Source organism: Zingiber officinale, chromosome 5B (genome assembly GCF_018446385.1).
Source record: "Zingiber officinale cultivar Zhangliang chromosome 5B, Zo_v1.1, whole genome shotgun sequence".
NCBI lineage: Eukaryota > Viridiplantae > Streptophyta > Magnoliopsida > Zingiberales > Zingiberaceae > Zingiber > Zingiber officinale.
The window spans coordinates 109,384,972-109,408,511 of NC_055995.1; the positions used below are offsets into that span (position 1 = coordinate 109,384,972).

General features: G+C 35.0%; 1 protein-coding gene across 3 annotated transcripts in view; it reads right to left on the reverse strand.

Annotated features, from left to right (window-relative positions):
- Positions 1–21,488, reverse strand: part of LOC121985325 — a 63,926-nt gene extending 42,438 nt beyond the window's left edge. For 2 of the 3 annotated variants that reach the window (XM_042538697.1, XM_042538698.1), the window contains exon 1: positions 21,258–21,488. The gene's annotated coding sequence lies outside the window, so the exon portion shown is untranslated. Of the gene's footprint in view, positions 1–20,430; positions 20,552–21,257 lie in introns of those variants that run through there. The other variant, XM_042538700.1, reaches the window with a different exon arrangement.
- Between the last annotated feature and the right edge of the window lie 2,052 nt (positions 21,489–23,540).

The following is a 23,540-nucleotide window of genomic DNA, read 5'->3' on the forward strand; positions in this document are numbered from 1 at the left end:
ACTAAGTTGCACCCAAAGCATATGATATGCTCTTTGTTCTTCTTTTGTAGAGGTACTTGAGGCTTGAGCTTCTTAAATCTCTCTTCCTCAATTAAATTATGCTCTTCCTCACTCCTCGAAAGGTGGATAGTTCTCCATTCGACTCATCCAATGAAAAAGATCTTGTATCCACCATGACTTCTTCAATGGTTGAAGCTTCAACAACTTTCTCTTCTACACTTTATGGAGCTTCGGAATTTTCGTGCACATTCTCCATAACCTCCTCAATTGCTTTCTCCTCGCGTATGGGTTCTCATGAAATTGGATGATCTTCTTCCAAATAAATTATAAACTAACAGGATTAGACAACGGCAAGCAATATCAAAGCATGCATAAAAAGCAGTAGAGACAAGTTTGAAAACAATTCCCTTTTTCAAAACAAGTTAATATTTAATCTCCTTTATTTTTTGCTAACTCTAATCATAAACAAGGCATATTTAAAGAAAATTACTGTTAGGAATGAATGACCAACCTAGAAGGGGTGAATAACGATCATACACCTGCAAGCATGATTCTCAAATACTCTTACTCTTGATAGCAAGATCACATAAGCAATTAGTAGCAGAAATAAAACATAAACACAATCAAACTTATAAATCGCAAACACATTGATTTAATGTGGTTTGACCCAGGCTCATACTTCACGACTTCACGACATATGATCTGTTGGTGGATTAAGGCAACTACTAGAGGTAGGAAAACCTCTTATATGCACAAGGATTACAAGAAATATAAGAAAGGAAAAACTCTGAGAAAATAAGGCTTCTAATAAGGTTTAACCAACTCAATTTTGCAAGCCTTAGAAGTCTCCACCGCCCCTCCTTTAATAGCCTTTGCATCCTTCCTATAAGTCTGCCTACCACCCAGCAGTCACTAGAATGTTGCCATCAATAATCTGGTTCTCACAATGAGACCATTATTGTGCAGTAATTATCATTTCTGCTTTCCATCTTAGCAAGCAATCAATTTTTCACTTACTATCAGCCCACTTATGTCATCAGTCAACTGCCTAGTCAACTCAGCCATGAACTGACTCCTTTAGTCAACTCAAATCCACATCAGCCAATTACTACAAAACACAAACCTTAATTTACCGCAGCTTCAGGGTTTTATTTTATTAGTCAACTCCAACACGAGTGGCAACCCTTATACCTCAAAACCATTTGTAGCATTGGTTCTAAGTCACCAGTATGTTGACACCAATTAGACTAGTTCTAAGGTCAAGATCAAGTCCATCCATGTTGAATTCTATCATTGTTGTCATGGATATAGGTCACTAGGAGTCTTAGCATCACAGCTTGATTTCACCCCTTGGCCATCTCTTGTCAAGTTACTTTGTTCCTCGGATGTGCACAAGCTCACGACTCCTCTACATGTTATCCTTCGCCCCTTCATCTATAGAGTCCACCTCCACTGACGGTTGTCCATGTTACCTCGATGCTCTTTGTCTTGGGTTCTTTGATCTGCCTCATACAACTTTCTCCGATCTCTATGGACCTCGAGATATTGAGCTACCAACCTGGTTGCGCCATGTCAACACTCTAGAGATGCTCTAGCACCACCTCAATACTCATTATCCTATGGTTCCTCAGATGTCTCATATCATAGTTCTCCAATCTCAACATACCCTAGACCACTAAGTATGGTACCTTGGACATGCCAAGCTTATGAGCATTCTAAACTCTATGTGTGCTCTGCAAGTCCATACACACTAAAACACACACATCAAATAAAATGGCAAGGTCTAACTTAAACCCTTTGTTCAAACATCAAAATCCGAAGTCACAACAAACCAATTGGGGCATGATTGCACCAAAAATAGGCAAGAAAACATCCACCTTAAAGAAGAAATTCACATCACTACGAATCGACCAAAACATCTCTATGCTCTTCTAATAACTAAAAAAAAAATAAAGAATGAGAATGATCATCAATTATGATTCTACATGATAATTCAATTATCATCACAATAAGAATGCTTACCTTGCTCCCACTCAACATGAAAAGTGAATAGACTATTTAGTCCAAAACTATGACACCCTTGTAAAACATAACCTTGACACCCTATCAAAAGAGAGCCGACTCATGTTCAATCTTGGATGAAATTCAAGAAATCATTCTAAGTAAAACATAAATAAACCTACATAAGGATGCCATGTGGGAAGGATTGAGCATCAAAGAATTAAGGAATTAATAGGGTTGCTAGAAAAATTTACTCTCTCTACCATCAATACTCATCCGAAGGGCTCAAGAAAGATGAGTTGTTGCCACAGCAAAGCTATTGAATCAAAGATCATATCATCATGATAATCAAAACCACTAGTTCCATATGCTTTAATATTTATGAAAACCCTTCCCTCCGGTGAGAAACGGGTCTAAGAATATTGGTCATTTGGATGAACTTTCATGCGCGCTCCCCGATTTACCCGGTAGGAAACTTCCGTGGGACAAGGTCGATCACCTCTAGGATTAGTCAATTCGAAGAGCTAAATACCTGGATTACCAAAAAAAATATTTGTGAAAACTCCATCTATATCTCTACACTTGGCATGTCTTGACAAAGCAAAGAGAACCTAAAAGGCATAATTCTTCTCTATTCTATAATAGGTCTAGCTTAGACCACTACTGCCTCCCATGCTTTCCTAATATATTTTATTGCCTCCTCTAATTCAGGTAACCCTTCACAGAATCCGTTAGTATCACCCTATAGTTGTTGGATGCATTCAATGACCCTTGCCTCAAAAAATTAATGCAAGGGTGCAAATGATAGTGGTCACCGTCAACAACGAAAGGAGACGACTACCTTGAAATAGTGACAACCAAGGTAAAGAGGGAGGTGAGGGTCAGGATGAAAGCAGAGATAAGGGAGGATGGAGGGCTAGCAGTGGCATGTGTAAGGAGAGATGTTGGTACTTTGTGCAAAAGTCAGTGAATGATGCAAAGGGATTCAACAACCGGAGAGTATGAAGGGGATTAAGATAGAAACAACACAAGCGATGGGAGTGAAAGACTCAACACATTTGGGATGAGTGTAGCTTAGACTTATGTAAATAAATACCTTAGAAAATAATGAATTGAAGAAAAAACAACTAAACCAAACCTAAATTATCAACTTGGTTTTGTTGGTGCAGGGAGCAACAAATAATCGAACCTGATTTTGATATTGGCAAAAGTTCAAATTTAAGCTGTGTTGTAATCTAACAAAGTTAACTAAGTGTGCAAGTAGCCCAACCAAGAAAGACCAAGTAGGTCAAGATGACTGAATACTAGGCAAATGGAAGGCCTAGTAGGTGATGGAAGAAGATTTAGCAGATCAAGGACACAAGGAAGAAAGTCTAGAAGGGTCAGTGGATCAGACATCTAGCAGGTCAATGGGTTAGCGAGGACCGGACATTGACGGTAGCCCTTAGGGTAAGAGGATCGAATGCTAAGCAAGCCAGATGTTTGGCAAGTCAAGTAAACTCTCCTGAGTGGAGAGATTCTTCTCAAAGGAAGAATGGTGAGAACGCGTTCCTATTGAGGGAACAATAGGCGTTGATCCGACCGAAGAGTTTCACTAGAAATCCTAAGTTGAGACTGTCTATTTGCTCATACTATTGTTATTGTGCTAACATTGTGATACAGGGAATTGATTTTGGATGTTAGTCGAAAATAGTGAACTCTGGGCGCCCGGATGGTTCTGGGCGACAGTAGATCCAAGCGCCTGAATAGGTCCAGGCGCTTGGATGTCCTGAAACTTAGCCCCGTGTCTAGATGAGGTGGCATTCTATGATTAGGCGGTGCATGTTAGCAACCAGGCACTCGGAAAGGATCTAGGCACCCGGACAAGGATAAAGTGGCAACTAAAGGAGTCAATAGATCTTTGTCTGGATCACGCCACAACAGCAATCCAAGCACCCAGAGGAGGATAATTTATGACATAGTCGGACCAGATGAGACCCATCTAGGGACACCCGAGATTGATCCAAATCTCCATAATGGTCAATAAAAGAAGCATCGCACAACCACATTCAACAATCACTTCTACTATTCTTTCAAGTGCTCCACACTCCAGAAACATCGTTACGACACCGACACTCTACTTCAAATCTCATTTCATTGTTGGTTTAGTTTTATTTTATTGTATTTGTCTTTTCGTATATATTTCTTAAGGTTCTGTAAATTGTTATCGTTCCTATCTTTGTAAAAAAGACGAATCTTCGTCTCTGAGTCGTTATTCGAAGGAGATTTTTAGTGGATTGCTCATCGGAAGCAGACAACGACCGTGGGCCTTAGACTAGCAGCATAGGTTATGCTGTGAACCAAGTAAAAACAAAGTACGTTAGTGATGTGTCTTATTTCTATTTCTACTGCTAACTCTAAAACGAGATAAATGAGTTTTCTCGAAAGTGAAAAAGTGATACGCGTTATGCATTTTTATATCATACAAGTTCAACCATAACTCATCCAAATTGAGTCCTAATTACACTATATCAATTTGCACCTTGACCTCATTTATCCCATAATTTGTTTGGTTCTAGTCTAGCATGACAACTAAATTATAACCAGTGTTGTAAATGGCAGTAGGTGGTATTCAAATAATACAATTTATATAAAGTACAAATAAATATATAAATGCAACTAACAAGATAATTAATAAAAATTTATCACCATATTAATACTAAAAAGTAATATCATTACGTTTACCAAAAACCTAAGTTTAAAATTCAAAGTTTCAATTCAACATGGCAATAAGCTAACAAGGACTAGACTAAACATAACTATTCTTCTAAATCATCTACACATGCACCATCAACTACATCCATAATCCTCCATCATCGGACTCAAAATCAACATCTTCTTCATTCTCCTCCTCCGATGTATCTAAATCTTCATCAAGTTCTCTAATGGGGATGTTCTTTGAGCTCCTCCTTGGTTGTAGCACTTCATTCACTCTCGAGTCTCGAGGTCTCCGCCACCATTCTCCAAGTAAGTCCTGAACCTGGCTCAACCTCATCTTCTTCACCACCAACAACAAGCCAACCTTGACCTTCACTAGCTTGAGTGGATAGAAGCAAATCTTTGCTCATTTCTCTTTTACTCTTCTTCTTCATAAGATTGACGTTAAATTTGACATATACAAGATCATTTAATCTTAATGTCTCGAGCCTATTTCTGTTCTTAGTATGTATCTAAATAATTATAAAATTATTAAAAACTAATAAAAAGAAAGGATAGATAACATAATTTATGAATTACTACTTAACCCTTCAAATTGGCTCCGATTTCTTTCACATCTCGATGAACTACCTGTCAAAGAAAGAAATCTCATTGTCATTTTTTTTGAAGTTTGGAGCATCACCACCATAATTGGACCACCATCCAACTTAAGAAAGTAAAGAGACAAAAAATTAATAAATCAAATAATATGTAAAAAAGACATGTATGTTAGTGAAAAGAAATAAAGGAAAGAAATGTACACAAATCAAAGTCACGGTACACATCCACCTTCTCATATGCCGTGACCGTCATTTTTTTCCAAAGTTTCCGGATTTACTCTTATACTTCAACAATTCATCATTAGAAATAATGGATTGCACGTCCTCGTCGAAAAGAAAAATTCTCTCAACACAATTCAACAACTCCTTCAGGTGTCATTTTGTATGCTTGGATTCATAGGATGAAATATCGTTCTGTGTCGTCCGATACAAACGATTTTTACCGTTCCGCCAAGCGGGTGAAATCGGCACAAGAGGTGTCCCAGTCTCGACGACACCAAAAGAGTCGCGGACGCCTCCGGTAGTGCCAAAGGAGTCATGGGATGCCTCCAACGGTGTCGGAAGCGTCGACGCTTCTAAAGGCGCCGCGCGACGCCTCTTAAGGCGCCGAAGGCGTCGCCGGAAGCGTCTAGCAGCCCTTCCGGTGCCGTCAGATGCATCCGGCGACGCTTCTGACGCCACCGGACACCCCCCTGGGCAGATTGCGGGCCACAGTTTCTTTTCCCGATAGAGATTAATTATTTTATTTAATTTATTTAAACAATTCCTAAGGATGTGTGACATTTCGAATAGGTTTTTATAAAACCTAATTAAATTATCCTAATAAAATACATTTAAAATTAAAATAAATTTTATTAATTAATATTCTAAAAATTTATTTTTTAATGTTTTCAATTTTATTTAAAAATTTTAGAAATATATAATAATTCTTATTTATATTATTTTTTTATTATTTTGTATTATTTTAAATTCTATTTAAAATTTTTTAAAAATTTAAAAAAAAAATCTAATAAATTAGATTTATTCTAAGAATTTTTGAGTATTTTATATTTTTTTACTATTTAAATTATATATTATTTAATTAATAATTAATTAAATGAATAAATAGTTAATTTATATAATTATTATATATAAAGTAATATCTTGTATTAATTTATATACTTATTATTATAGATAGATCCATTTTAATTTGAGTTATTGATATATCAATTTTATTTTAATAAAATTACTTTTAATTATTTTTTCTAACAATATTAAGTTGTTCAATAATTGAGAATTTATACAAAATCAATATACAACTTATTTTTATATACATCATAAACATATTTAGCTTATAATTACTATATATAAATAAAAAAATACTGAAATCGTATCAGCACGACATGATACGATGTCAAAATCGTATTGTTCTAGTTTGAGACCGAAACCTTAGCACGGGTCGAAATTTTAAACCTTGCTTGGATCTTTGAAATAAAAAAACCGGATTTAGCAAGTGGCATAATGCAAAGAACTATCAAGTCAACCCTTAGACTTCATATCAATAATCTTCAAAATATGGGTGAAATTTTTTTTTTTTTTTAAGTCTTTCTAATTTCTTCCTTGGCTTGTTTAAGCGCACCCAATAAAAAGGTACTATTTTTTGTCAGTGTCAACAAGAGTAAAACTTTCACTAAAGGGGTGAAAACATTCAAATTCAAAGAAATACTATTCCAAAAATAGTTACTTGTTACCATCGCCTCCATCGCTTTCCCCTTCACACTACTCCTTAATTTTGTTTTGCTCCACTCCTCAAATGTGAGCATAAGTCTTAATTGATCTTTCTTGGCTTTGAGACTTTCTTTTATCAAAAATGAAGTAACAAATCTAGTCACCCTGAGCCATACAATATCCCTCTTCTTGGTATATGTCCTCTTAATAGCCAAAGTTCTATGATGTGCATAGATGAATATTGTTAGGGCCTTTGCTTTCTCAAGCATTCCGCTAAACTTGGGTAGATTTCTAATTGCTTCAAGCAAGAGGTTGATTGTATGAGTTGCACAAGTGGTATAAAAAAAATATTTAAAATTATCCAATCATAAATATTTAAATAAAATAAATTATTTAAAAATTTAAAAATTAAAATATATATACATATATATCTATATATATATATATATAGGATAATTTTATTAGGATTTAATTAAGTCTATTTAAATTATTTCAATCATAGGTAGGAGTTTATTAAAATTATTACCCTAAAGTTATTTAATTAAACTCTAACTTAAAAACCTAAACCTAACTCCCGCCCTCACCCCTGTTCGGCCCACGCGACGAGTCCAACGCGTCGGTGACACATCGCATCGACGAGTCCAAAGCGTCAGTGACGCATCGCGTCGACGACGAGTTGGACACATCAGCGATGAGTCGGATAGATCAGCGACAAGTAGGACGGATCGGCGACGAGTCGGACGGATCGGCGACGAGTCGGACGGATCGACGACGAGTCGGACGGATCGACGACGAGTCGGACGCATCGACGACGAGTCGGACGCATCGGCAACAAGTCGGACGCGTTGACAATGAGACGAATGAGTCGGCGACAAGTCGGACGCGTCGGCGATGAGTCGGACATGTCGGCAACAAGTCCAGGCCTATCACCCAGCTCGGGCGATTTCATTGGGCTCGAGCGATGCTTCTAGGCCCGTCTGGCTAGCATCGCAGTGGTGAAACAGCTACGACTAACTAAAAATATATGAAAGTAATCTAACCTAGTGGTGGCGGCAGAAGTGGCAGCAACAGCAATGGCAACAGGTGCAGCGGCAACGACGATTCCAAGCACAACAGTGGTGATTCCAGGTAGAAGAGGTGAGTTGTGGATGACTTGGGTTGTTGACAGGGTCGGCCCCGAGGCATGTCACCGGGGGCGACGGCCAAGGGCCTCTAATTTTTAGGGGCCCCAAATTTAACATGTATATATAATATATATTATATATAATTAGATTATTTTAATAAAAAATTAAAAAATATATTTTATTGGATTATATATATATAGAATTTAGAAGAATTCTAAAAAAGGAAAGCAAATGAAGGAAGGTAAACGATCATTTTTTCTTTCCAAGATTTTATTTCTTGTACAACTCTTTATTCATTAATTTATTTACATAAGTCATAATACCTTAAAGAGTAAAGTATGAATCTTGAACATTAGTTTCCTCCCTTTTTCTCTTTTAAATCTCTTCTAATTAAATTAGAAAAATTTATTTCCCAATTAAAATTTTAGTTTCATCAATATAATCATTCATCAATTTATAAACTTAAAACTTAAGTTACCTACTTATCTATATTTTTTTATTGTTAATATTAAATATTTATTTTTAATATTGTATTGGAGTCAATATTTTATAATTTTTCTTATAGATTTGAAAGAGTTTAAATAAATTATCCCAATTTAATTATCATAGAATAGATTATGCTTCAAGCACAAACCAGACTTTATTGTTCTTTGACTATTATTTTCGCTGCTTGTGTTTTGTTTCATTGTTAGTTTTGTTGCTGGTTTTATGTGTTTTATTTTTACACTTAAAATTTATAGTACAAACATATTTCCAAAAAAAAATTATCAATCTTGGAGTCAGAAAAAAATAAAAGAAAAAGAGTGGAACATATTATTAAAACTGACAAAGGTGTTCTTCATAAGTTTTTTAAAGCTAACTCTTCAATTAAAGATTTAGTTGATGAATTACAAGAAAAAAATTAAGAAGAACTAAATGATCATGCAACAAATGAGCATCAATCGAGTAATCAGGAAGAGTTAAATGATCATGCAATCAATGAGCGGAAAGAATTGAGAGAAAATGATGATTATAATCATGTAACAAATGAGCAGGAAGAATTGAGAGAAAATGATGATAATGATTTGAATGTAAATGGCTTAACAATTTTATGTATCGAAAATGAGGTGTTAGAAAAACTTAATTTTGAAGGCTTTTATTGATGATTTTGCTTCTTAAAATGCTAAAAGATATAGATTTTTTTCAATTATTATTTCATACGTTTTTTCTGTATTTGTAGGTATTACACTTTTTGGAGAAACTTAGGAAACATACTTTATATGGTGTTGCACTTTTTGAAGAATATTAAGAAATATATTTTGTATAGAGTTTAACATATTTTAAATGAAATATATTGATTTTCAAGTTTTTCTATTAAACTATATTCAAATTGTATGTTAGTATTTTTTTTTCTATAGAGGTCCCTTTTCTCTTTTCGCCTAAGGGCCCCCAAAAGTCAGGGCCGACCCTGGTTGTTGAGTTATTTATGTTTTGAAAGGGAGTAGAGTTTTTAAAATTTTGTTGCCTTGCCACCTCGCCCGCTCTCCTGCCTCGCACGCCGCCTCACACGCCTCTGCCTAAAGTATCGCCTAAGGCAAAGGCGGTGCGATTGATGCCCGCCTCCTGCTTAAGCGCCACCTCGTCCGCCATTTAGAACACTGACTATAACTTAGATTGCAAATTTTAAATCACACACTAAACATGAATATGCTTGACACCCTTTTACCAACCTTAAAATTAATCATTCTCAGGTCGAAATTATACTATAAAGGAAATCAACCTTTAAACACAAATTAAACACTCCCCACTTAAATTATCCTCAAATGCTCTTTCTTTTGTCCGTAAATCACAAATAGAATCAATTGCTAATATTGTTGCCTTATTTTTTTAATATAATAGAAATATAGGTGCAATCATGCTCCGGAGGTCGAATTCAACTAGTTTATTTTGATTTGGTTGGCAAAATATTTTAATTAACTTCATACGTGTTTATGCAATCATGCTATGATGCTCCAATCATGTATGCAATGTAGAAAACTTGATACATAACTATAGGTGCATTGATGGCTCAATAGGTATTAAGGTTGAAAAAGTTCAAGTAGGTCAAGATTAGTCGAATACTTGGCAAACATAGAAAGGTAGAAGTTCAACATGTATTGGCAAACAAAGAATTCCAGGAGAACGTTGACAAGTGGAGAAATCCAATAAGCATTGATTGATGGAGAGTCCAAGAGAAGCATAGTAGATAAAGAAGACCAAATGATGCTTGCATGTGGTAAGTGCCCTCAAATGAGGAAGACTTGGTAGCTAGGCCTCTTTGCAGATAAGGAACCCCTAAAGGCGATGTCATTTGGAAAAGGAAGACCTAGAGAGATAAGGCTTCTTGACAAATAAAGAGTAAGAGAGTCTTGAGAGATTACGAATAATTTATAATCTTGCTCTTTAATTAAATTTTTACCTAGATGTGCACTCAGTTAAATAATAGATGTCTCAGGGTCATAATTGATAAATGAAGTATTGATGAGTAACTAATCAGTCTAGTCGAGTACATAGTCGAATCAACACATTCTACTCAAGAAGACGGATTCATTTTCAACTTTAATTGATGGAACATTAATTTAATCGAATTGAGTGGCTTGAGTCAAATGGATATCTAACTGTTAGAAACAAGTTACTTTTTATATTGAGCTGACTACAAAGGCCCTAAGTTGACTGAAAAAACTATATGTTGGAGGATAAGGATCACAACAATGTATCTGAGTTGACTAAAAGGTGCTGAGCTGATTGAATATGGTTTAAGTTAACTGGAATTGCAATCAGTTAGAAGAATTTATTATCTTATCCAATTGAGTCGAATAGAATGAATTTGAGTCCACTAAAAATGTGTTGAGTTGCCTCAAGATAGCAACTTACAGATACGGCTTATATGATTAATGTTTTAATCAACTAATAAGGATTTAGGTCAATTAGGATTAAACAAAACACTTGTGTGAAATTTATCCAAGTTCGATTTGAAAGGCTATGTATAAAGGGGAAGTGGGAGTTTGTCTAGTAATCATTAGAAGTAGATTCAGGCTCACTTCTTTGTTTATAGTCTTTATTATTATTGTGATACAACAGGATCTTAAGATTTCTATCTTCAAGCTCTAAGTTTCACTTTTTTATCAAACTTTTATGCTTCTATATTTTATATTTTTGTAAAAGAAAAGTTTTTGTATAAAGTTTCTTTGCTGCTAGAAAGAGGATATATTAGTGGAGATTACTGGGATTTCTGAGGAATAATCTAATGAGTCAATAGGCTATGAAGTAGGATTAAGGGATCCAAACCAATGAAAATAATTTGTTAGTTAGCATTACTTATATTGTTTTATTTTCCATCACATATCTAATTCTTTTATTTAAAGCACTGCGTTCAAGTTGTTTTTCTACTTAGATATTTTCAGCTATTCACTTTTCCCCTCTAGCAACTTTTTTGTACCACTGACGAAGCTACTGACTAGAAAAAAACGCTCTGATATAATCTAAATTTGGTATCAAAGTGGGATCACTTTGAAGGACTAAAACGCAGATAGAGTAAAGAACTCTAGAGATGTCTCACTTCTTCATTATCCCAAGCTTGATCTTCAATCTACAAGGTCGACGACCACCCTCGAGTCTAAAGCTCCACATGTCTCCTTACATGATTTAGATGTCTGCCATCCTCCAAGTTTAATCTTCTCAGCTTTCACTTACAATGCACCCCATCTAACTTTAAGATATATTGTCAATTATGCCCTATGACTTGGGAGGAACTATTGTCGCAACATGACCTCCCCTTCCTTTCTTGTCAGTCAAACGTCTAGTCTTGATCTTTCCTACCCACTTAATATGAATTTACCTAGTGATATTATTGAATTTAAAAAGTATTCTAGTGTTGGGGTTACGTTAGGTCACTTTAGGATCCATATAAAAAAACTCCAATCAAATTAATCTTGAAAGGTAGATTTCTATCTAGTGGACACCTTCGTAGATAAATATTGAAGAAACTCAAATATGAAAGAAACCCACCATGACGCTATTCAATGGAAATCTCAATCTATCAAGTGAAGTCCATACATGTAACTAGAACTACCTCCTCTAATAATACAATAACAAGCACAACTACATTAGCAAGAAGGAAAACAATAATAAATGTGATTCATCTTATGCTTTATCCACTAAAGAAACTAAATCTATATGTGATATACACACAAGTTAATAGATCCTTGCAAGTACTAAATGTTCTCTTGAAGAGAAAATCCCCTCACCTTATAGTCTTCAAAAGTAGTCAATATGAAAATTAAGACAATGCCATCTGGCCAAAAGCTAAGGTAAGATCATCAATATCCAAGCATACAAAGAATGCCTATGCCCTAAATGCCTTTGAAGGCATTGTTTAGAGATATGCCCTAAATACCTATGCCACAACATAAATGAATTCTCACTTGTCAAATCACGCTTGCAACTATATTATGTATTACGACATTATCAGTATGAGTCTCAATGTCTAACCCGTATAGTTTATCAATCAAGGAACTCGTACCAACCAAAGATAAATTTTGAAAAATATTGAACTTTCCATTTCCAAATAAACAAGTATATTCGGATTTATCCAAACAAGAAAAAGAAATCAAGTTTCGCCTAAAAGACATACTACAGATATATTTTCTAAATTCAAAAGTGCATCATTCCCAAGATAAATTCTAAAGACACTTATAGCCTCTACTTTTGCCTACTTGCTAGTTTCGATATAGATGTATCTTTCAACATCAATTGGAAATCGGCTCCAAAGGCAACCCTACATAGTTACACTTATATGAGTAGTTGCACTCATATCTATCCACCAAGTGTTATTAAGTATAGTGGCTAGGTTGACTTCTAAACTAATAAAGTTGAGAAACATACATTTCTTGACATGTAATTAGCATACCTGGGCCATCCTTCTTCATGTGGTCGTTCTTTTACAAAAGAAACAAGTTGGGTCTTGATTTTATTACTTTTGTACCTTATGCCTCAATCTGTTTACCCTTACCTTAGCATTTTCCTTTTCCTTTTCTTGTTTGAGTTCTAAGATAAGGATGCAAAGTGAGCAGATGTGTCATGCCTCAATCTCTCTTCTTCTACATATCGAGTTATGAGCTCATTTAATGTTCACTTTTCCTTTTGAGTGTTATAGCTTATTTTGAAGGGATTGAAGTGTGTAGGCATAGAGATTAGGACTAGGTTTACAAGAACGCTTTCGAATATTTTCAACTTTAGTGTCCTAAGTCTTGTAATAAAATTGGACAACTTCATAATATTGTCCTTCCCATTATACCGCATAGATATCAACTTCGTGAGAAGTGTGGAAGTCTTATTTTCGTTTGAAGAGAATCAGTTCGCTAATTCCTTAAGAAAAGTCTTAGCATCCTCATTCTCAGTTATCGAGCCCCTAATAGATTCCAGAATTGACATCTTCATGATCATGAGACTCATGTGATTTGACCATTACCACTTCTTAAATATCACCTTTTGATCCATGTGCTATCATTGGATAAACGTGAAGGACGATCATGTCTGAATGCAAAGTTCATATTCATGCAGCCTAAAAGTACCATAATATGATCCTTCATTGACCAAAGTTTGTGTCCATAAGCATGGGGATATTATTCAGATTTGCATATATCATTTATTGAGAGTGCTACAAACATAAAGCAAAGAATATAACTCAAGTTACAAACAAACATGCATATTTATAGATGTGTAGTAAAATAAATGCAACGATCAAAACATGAAACTGTACAGGCATTTATTGATATACCAAGTACAACATTACATTAAGTGTTTCGACTAAAATGCAACTTACTAGTGGTACTCTCTAAATAGCTCGTTACTACATTTATCTGCCACACAATGGACCTTCCTTTGGGCCAACACGTTATGTGCATGATTAACTTTATATATGAGCCTCCTTAATTTGTTGATGTTTCAAGCATTGCTCACAACACTTTTAATCACTCACACAATGTGTCTTCCTTTGGGTCAACACACCATGTGCATGAAGAAGAAGTTAGACTTGATTGGCAAGCTTCCTTAAACATATATAAGGCATAAAAAATGATTTTCCATTGAGCCAACAATCTTTAGCATAAATATACATCCCCTACGCAAATACCCCAAGCCTACCCAATAGTTCTCACTTTGGTGATAGTATTGGCACTATCAAGTAACAAGTGCGAAGATGGATACAGGAAAGCTTTAGAAAACTCAGCTAGATAGTAGTAGTCAATTGTTTCAATTATCAATCGACTTCCCTCAATCATCAATCGCTTGATACTCCTTATGTAGTGTCCGGGACCCATTTTTTTAAGGAGATTTTTATTTTATTATTATTAATTCAGATTTAATTCAAATTGATTTAAATGGGTAGTTTTACTTGAATTTAATTAATTCCGAATTTATATAAAATTTTGCTATTTAAATATGTATAAAATTTATATGATGCAAATTGATTTAAATGGGTAGTTTTACTTGAATTTAATTAATTCCGAATTTATATAAAATTTCACGATTTAAATAGGTATCAAATTTATATGACTTGAATAAGTATAAGATTTATTTCTTCTATATAAGTATAAAAAATTTATAAGGTGGATAAAATTTATATAAATTTTTATGGAACCATTCAAAGGATGAGAGGGATTTATATATAACATAGAGAGGGGGGACCTTGCTCCTATTTTTGGTTTTGTTCGGCCACCCTCACCCTTCAAGCTCCTAGCCTCCACCTTCTCCAAAATTCCGTAAGTCCTAAAGCCTCCCACCTTCACCTAAAAGCAGCCAGTCCTAAGCTCTAAAGGGAGGAGGAGAGGAAGGAGATTGATAGCAAGGATTGGAAGCTATGCTTCCTACTTTGTTCAATGCTCTAGTTAGTTTCTATAATTTTGTGGAATTCGGATCCCTTTAGTTTTGATGTTCTTGGCAGTTTTTGGAGGATGATACCATGGTTTAGGTTCTTTCCTTATGCTCCAAATGATTTGTATAGATGGTAAGTTCCGGATTCTATACCTTCTCCCTATGTTCCTTTCGGTTTTGAAAAGATGGCACTATGGTTTAGTTTCATTTCTCATCTCTACTTGAAAACTAACAAGCTTTGATGCTCTAGTAGTGCTTGGGATTGGTGTAAGTTTCGGATCCTTTAAGAGGGAGTTTAAATTCTGTTTTTAGGAGTTAGTTATTTGGATGTTGTACCCCATGATGTTACATGCTTCTAATTGTTTTCCCTTAGAAGGTAGAAGACCCTTTTTATGCTCAATTCGAATTATAAAGCTAGTGAGTTTCAGATTTATAGGAGGGGTTTAATCACTGTTTTTAGGAGCTATTTATTTGGATGATGTACTAAAATTTGCTTCATGTTTTGCTATTGGTTTACCCTTAGAAGTTAGGGAACTTTTCATGCTCACATGGATTTGTAGGCCTAGTAAGTTTCGGACTCTATAGGTTTGATTTTAAATCACTATTTTTAAGAGTTTATTCATAATGATGTTGCCCTATAATTACTTCATGTTCTTCTATTTATTTACCCTTAGAAACTAGAGACCTATGCATGCTCAAATTATGTTATAGAACTTGCAAGTTTCGGATATGATAGGAGTTGTTTAAATTCTGTTTTAGGGGCTTATTCATCATGAGGTTGCTCTACAATGGTTTCATGTTCTTTTATTTGGTTTCCATTAGAAACTAGTGAACTATGCATGCTCAAATTGTGTTATAGACCTTGCAAGTTTCGGATATGATAGTAGTTTTAAACAAGGTTTAAAATTTCGACCCGTGCCGAGGTTTCGGTCCGAGACCGGAACGATACGGTTTCGGTATCGTATCGTGCCGTGCCGATACGGTTTCGGTAATTTTATTTAAACATTAAATCAGTAAAAAATATAAAATAATTAAAATATATATATAAGAATATAAATTTGATTTAATAGAATTTTTATAAAAAAATTTAATTTTTTTTAGAATTTTAAAGAATTTTTAAAAAATTTAAAATAGTAAAAATAATTTCAGAATATTATTTAATAAAATTGATTATTTTTTAAAAATTTTAAATATATTTTTTATATTTTATTGGGATAATTTAATTAGGATTTAAAAAAGCCCCTTTAAAATATAACAATTAAATAGGAATTGTTTAATTTATTTAAATTATAATTTTGCACAGTGCTTCCCTGCCCCGCGACCCAGCGCCCGCGCCTCGCCCGCGACGCCACCGACGCCCCGTGGACGCCTCCGACGGCGTCGGAGGCGTCCGGCGACACCTCCAGCGGCACCGGAGGAGTCCGGCGACGCTTCCGGTAGCGCCAGAAGCGTCCGTGACATTTTCGGCGTCGCTAGCAACGTCGCGTTGCGACTCCTCCTAGCGCGTGACGCATGACGCGACGAAATTGTCGCTCGTCCGATGCCGGTTTCGATGCACGGGCGGAATGGTAAGTTTCGCCCGTTCCGCCCGGCACGAAACGAAATTTTATTCACTGGTTTTAAATTCTATTTTAAGGGTTTGTTTATCATGATGCTACTCCATAATTGCTTCATGTTCTCCTCATATCATGTTTTATTTTAGTTCCTCAAATTCATGTATGTTTAGATACCTTAGATGAGTTTCGATTTTGAGTTTGGTTGAGTTATGTTACCACTTGCTCTCATCATGATGACCATATATGCTATATGTAATTTTGGAATTTGACTTGTATGCTTGTGTTTACTCTTGCTTCACATCATGATAGTTTGGTAGGCGTAAGCTTACGATATGAAATTACATGCTTACGTTTAGGTTTACAATTATGCCATGTTTATGTTTATGCATGCTCACACTATGTTTATACACAGGATTATGTTTAAATTTATGCTTAAGCTTATGTTATGAATTTGCATGCTTGTGCTTAAATTTATGTTCATGTTCTTCTTATGTCTAATTACGATACCTTAATGTGATAGAGATAAATTACGGAATTCTAGGTTTAGGTATAAGTTTATGTCCCTTCCTACATCTTATCATGATAACATTTATGGTTTACATGTTAAGTTTTCGGATCCTTAGGATTTAACATGCTATAAAGATAATTATGTTTGATGAACCTTGTAGGTATATATTAGTTTTTGGATCTTTAAGGCTTAATATGCTAGGAAAATAATCATGTTTGATAACCTTGCAAGTATATGTAAAGTTCAGCTCTTTAGGTTCAACATACTATAATGGTGATGATGTTTGATAACCATGTAGTATAGGTAAGTTTCAGATTCTTGGGTTTGATATGCTATACCCTTAATCATGCTATTATTAACTTTATACTGCATGATAGTTTCGGATTTAAGGTTTGGATGCTATGAATTAAATCATGGATGCTGATAACCTTGTGGTACATGCTAGATTCAAATACTAGGGTTAGAATGCTATGACATTAATCATGCTTTTGACCACTGTATCACACATGACAGTTTAAGATTTTAGGTTTTAATATGTCATGCCAATAATCATGCTTTGACAACTTTATAATACATGGTAGCTCGGATTTGAGGATTTAACATGTTATGCACTCAACCATTTCTTGGATTTGATAAGTTATAACCCTAATCATGCTTCTGATAATGAAAATTACTTCATGAGAATACCGTGAGGGAAAAAACTCCAGAGGGAGCCCGTTTACAGGAAAAGGCCCCAAAGGTAATCTAATATCGGGTAAGGATACCATGAGGGAAAAGGCCTCAGAGGGAGCCCGTTTACAGGAAAAGACCCTAGAGGGAACCCAATATCGAGTAAGTTGACTATGACAAAATGATAATGATTTGATGGGAATACAGTAAGGGAAAAGGCCCCAAAGGGATCTCATTTATGGGACAAGGCCCCAGAGAGGGGGAGGGTGGGGGGCCAATATCGGCTGTAAATGAACCAAGCGTTCGTGAACAAGCTTGGTGTTCGGCTTGGTAAGAGCTTGTTTATGTTCGTTCAATATACATAAGATTAATTAAACAAACAAGCTTGAACAGTTTGTTAAGCTAAATAAACAAGCTTGAACGTTAACATTCGTGAACAACGCTCGTGAATAATGTTCGTGAACAACATTCATGAACAATGTTCGTGAACAACGTTCATGAACAATGTTCGTGAACAACGTTCATGAACAATGTTCATGAATCATATTTATTAATAAAACTCTTTTCAATATGCTAAATAAACAATAAAATAAAATAAAATAATTTAAATTATCAAGCTCAATAACCAATCAAACAACTAAAAGTTTCAAACAATCAAAGAAGCTTGAATTGAGAGCTTGATAACATCTAAACGAACCAAGCTCGAACCAAGCTCAAGCCAAGCTTGAATTGAGAGCTTGATAATATCTAAACGAACCAAGCTCAAGCAAAGCTCCAAACAAGCACAAGCTCATAAAAAATAAACTAAGCCAAGCTTGAACACTCATTTTAAAAGCTTGGTTCATTTTAAGCTCGGCTCGGCTTGGTTACCTTATCAAACAAGGTTGAACAGTCCAAAGCTCGGTTCGACTCGGTTCGTTTACAGCCCTACCAGGTACCATGGTTTTACGGTTGAGATTGATCAATCGACCATATGATGATAGCTAGTCACTGTCAACAATCCGACCTTGCTATAAAAAGGTTTTACGATATATGATCCCTTTCAGAAACATGGTTGTGATAACCATATAAATACGTAATTTGGTATTCATGAATGGGACGGGGGTTATGACCGGTGTCCTTAGCTCGGGAGCTCACTAACCCTATGTAGTTATGTCCATTTTCATGCTTAGCTTATTTATACGCTGATGCTCATGATTAAATTTATTCTTATGTGTATGTTTATGTCATGCAAGTATGTTTATGCCTATGCTTATGTACATGCTCGTCACGTTTGTGTTTATGTCATGCCAATATGCTTATTCCTATGCTATTGTACATGCTTATGAATATGTTTATTTTATGCTTAGTTTATTTACATGTTTATGCTTATGTTGATGCTCGTATGCCTACATCGACGCCTATACTCATGTTCATATCCACGATATCCGAGTAGGCAAGTCCTAAGTTACCTAGCATGTGTTTTCCTTAGTACACTGGATTATAGGCGCCAACTATTGCATAATACGGTTTGAAATATACTGAGTCTCTCGACTCACAGATTTTAACTTTTACAGGTAATGAGACGAATGAGACAAAAGGCATTAACCAGTGAGTCAGCTCGGAACAATGGCAGTACAACCCGAAGACTTTCTAGTTTAGTTCCACGTTATTTTATGTTTTAAGAATCATTTATGTAACTTCGTTAAATTGAGAACCAACTATGGAAGTATGTGCAAGTGACGTCCACAGTTATATTTATATGAATTGTTATAAAAGAAAATGTAACAAAAAAAAAACTAGGGACATTTCACCGTACGTGCTAGACCCTGGATACAACAGTCGATTGCAGTAATTGATTGCTAACCCTACAGTGCCCGACTCTAACCCTATCAATTGATTGCTCATTATTGATAGTCGATTGACCCACAGTAGTCGAGTTCCACAATCGAGTCAAAATGTTTTTTACAATATTTCATCCATAATAATCGATTGGCTCCCAACAACAATCGATTGATTTTCATAATGCCTCGATCGAGTTGAAAACCTTCCGTGGACAATTTTGTGAACATCAATCAATTGGGAGCTAATAGCAATCGACTGATAACATTAGTCAAATGCTCCAGTCGAACTGAAAACCTTTTGTACATGATTCTATGAACAAAGTCGATCGGGACCTTATAGCAATCGATTAATAAAGCTGGAAACCTATTGTACATAATTTTGGTCATCTCAGTCGGCTGTTACCCAATATTGCGCCTAACTAATATTGCACCTAGCAATCAATTGTTATTCCTTATCAATCGTCTAACTCGAATTACGCTTCTCACACATGATAGTTTTATGCCTGAGAATGGCGGTGGTAAGCCTAACTCCACCGCCGTTCTTCATGTTCTTCGCAGGATAATGCGAAAAACTTGAAACCTCTATTAAATGTTGATTTTCTAGTCCTAGATTCAACGAATATGCATGGATTTGCTGTTCTAAAGTGGAATCAAATGCAAAATTGATGCATATGTTCCATGTCCGAAATCTAATCCTTGTGCCGTAAAGACGACGATAAGCTAATCATAAGCTCTTATACCATTTGTAAGCATTACAATGCATCTAACAAAACTAAATGATGCATCTATAGGATCAAGTTATCATCAACATTATGGCTAATTACATATCAAAACAATGGCAAATCATAAACTGACCTGAATCCAAAGTCAATGCCAATGTTCCTTACTTGTCATTGAATGAGGTTCCTACAGCGCATCAGAATATTTTCTGCATGAGCTAGGCGACAATATCTCATCTCAATGGGGAGAGGAGGAGAAGAAGAAGAAGAAGAAGGTTCTCTAAATCTCAGCATGCCCCAACAGGATTTAGGCCTCCTCTTCTTTATACAAGCCAAGCCCTGTAGGGACCATTCCCTTGTTGAGCCCATAACCCGTTAACAACCCATCAATGTTAACAAACCGGGCTATTGAGTTCTACACACGTAATTCACATCCAATAACTTAAACCGCCTTTAATACATAATGTGTTAGATCACTTGACAGGATTTAATTCTTAATGGCAATAATGTATGATATTAATTAACATGTTAGCCCACCAAATGAAGACATAATCATTCAAAAACTTGAATCAACAAAAGAGAATTCTTAAATGAAGAGAGATCTCACATGGAAAAATGTAAAAGGAACAAAAAAAAAACATAGATTTTTAACAAGGCATAATGAAATAGAAACTAGATGAACACAATTTCTCTTCATTTACAACTACAAGTACTCAGTTCCATCATGACTACCTAATGAAACTGCAGAGTAGTGTTCCAGCAGGACAGGGACTCAAGTAAATAACTATTAGAACCCTGGTATCAAATCCAAAGGAAAAAAAAAAACACCCTTCCAACCAAAGACAAAGCACGAAATGAGAATGTGGAGCATTTCCAACTAAACTATGTGGCAAAAGCAGTAATCTACTCAAAACATAGGCAAAAGGAAGGCATTTTCGCAGTTAGGAAAAAAAAAACACTAACCCATCTCGCTTTTCCCAACATAAAATTCCTCTGCCTCCAACTCCAAGCGCAGAACTGAAATCCTCGAACCCTTCTGTGTCGTCTTCAAGCCTCCGCGGGGTCACGCCCGTGATCGTCGCTAGGATCAGTAGGAAAGTGAGCAACTATGCGCGCCTGGCCGTTGGCTCAGGGTTAGCGGAGGTGAAAATGCAGCGCATTTTATCTTTTAATCCTGTGGCAAAAACGATTCGCTTGCCCGTGCCCCCGTGTTATGCGTGACTAATAGTCATCAGTGCACAGGTGGCAAGTCCTGAGGGGGGAGACATGCTTTCGACTCCATGGTAATATATCATGTTTTAACCAACGCATCGCCTCAGGAGACATTGTATTTTATCTTTTAATCCTGGTACTAAAAGTGGAGTAAAATAATTAAGTAATAGCCTAAAAAATTGATAACTTCACGTTGCTTTTTGTGCAGATGCACGCCGGTCTTTAATTGAGGGATTCATTATTCGGATCGATTAAGGAGAAAAATCTCTTACAATACATTGAACCGGATTCTTTCTCCATTATGCTGCCAGAAATTCACATTTATTTTCCCTCCATTTTTTCCTGTAAATGTAGATATTTTGACCCAACACTTGTCATCTAAAACGTTTAGGATTCATGGTTTGTATACATAAAATACATTACACACTCACAAAAAAATATATATTAAAAAAAATCAAAAATAATATATATATATATATATATATATATATATATATATATATATATATATATTAAATAACTAATTGTTAATTAAGTTAATTTTATTAAATTAATTAAACCAAACTTTAAAAATTATTACCCAATATCTAGAATTTTAATCTAGTTGGTTTCCATGCATTTCTTATCCTAATAAATATCATTCATATTTTGGTGCGGTTCTCCTCTTCCCCATGTGCAGGATGACCGCATTCATTCACTAGCTCTTCTCGAAGGCAAGGGTAGATCTACCTTCTCTACCAAAAATTTGTACAGATGGCCAATCAAAACTTTTGAAAAAAAAAATCTACTATTTTGTTAAAAAAAATAAAAAGGTACTATTCAGAATTGTAAATAAGTGTTTTTCATAAACATACAAAACGTTAAAATCTCTCAAATCTTATCATCGCCGTCATTTTGTGGTCCACTTTTTTTTTTATCTCTCCCCCATTGGATTCTAGACTAGCAGTTTTTTTTTCTTGTCATTTTTTTTCTCATTGTAAACACAGGGCAATTATAATCTACACAACAACCGCGAGACTTCTTTTATATTCACATTATCACCTAAGATAACTTCTTTAGGGCCTAATCTACTGTGCTCCTTTCTTCACATTCGCATGTTGTAATTATATTTTGATTGATTTTATTTTGTTCGTTGTTGTTTCTTAGTGCTCTGATACTAAGATAGAAGTAGGATTATAAATGAATTAAACGTTCATGAATAAATTTGATGTTTAACTTAGTAAGAATTTATTTATGTTCGTTCAATACACATAAGATCAATTAAATAAATAAAATTGAACAACTTGCTAAACTAAATAAATAAGCTTGAACATATATACGTTCGGTTCGTTAATATTTATGAACAACATTCATAAACTATGTTCATTAATAAAACACTTAACAATATGATAAATAAATAAAATAAATAAATTAAATGAACAAATAAGTTTAAATTATCAAACTCAATAATTAATCAAACAAATAAAAATTTTAAACAATCAAACAAGTTTGAATTAAGAGTTCGATGATATTTAAATGAACCAAACTCAAGATAAACTTGAATTAAGAACTCGATAACATCTAAACGAATCAAGTTCAAACCAAACTTAAACCAAACTTAAGCTCATAAAAAATAATCACGTCAAGCTTGAACAATCATTTCAAAGACTTAGTTTATTTTATGCTTGGCTTGGCTCGGTTACCTTACACACAAGCTTAAACACCCCAAAATTTGACTCAGCTTAACTTGTTTACAACCCTAGGTAAAAGTTATCACATCAAAGGGTGTTGAAGTTATTTCAAGTAAAGCACCATGCTTAAGTCACTAGGATATAGTGGAAGTAAAACCAAGAGTAGCAAGAATTTATTAAAGAGTCTCGAAAGAGAAGCATGTTTATGTTGGAAGCACCAGATAATTAAACCTAGTTTTGATATTGGCAAAAGGTTTAAAATTAAGTTGTGTTGTGATCTAACGAGCTTGACTAAATGTGCAGGAAAGTCTTAGTTGAGGCTAGGCAAAGAAGTCCTAGTCTAATGAACTGGGCAAAGAAGTCC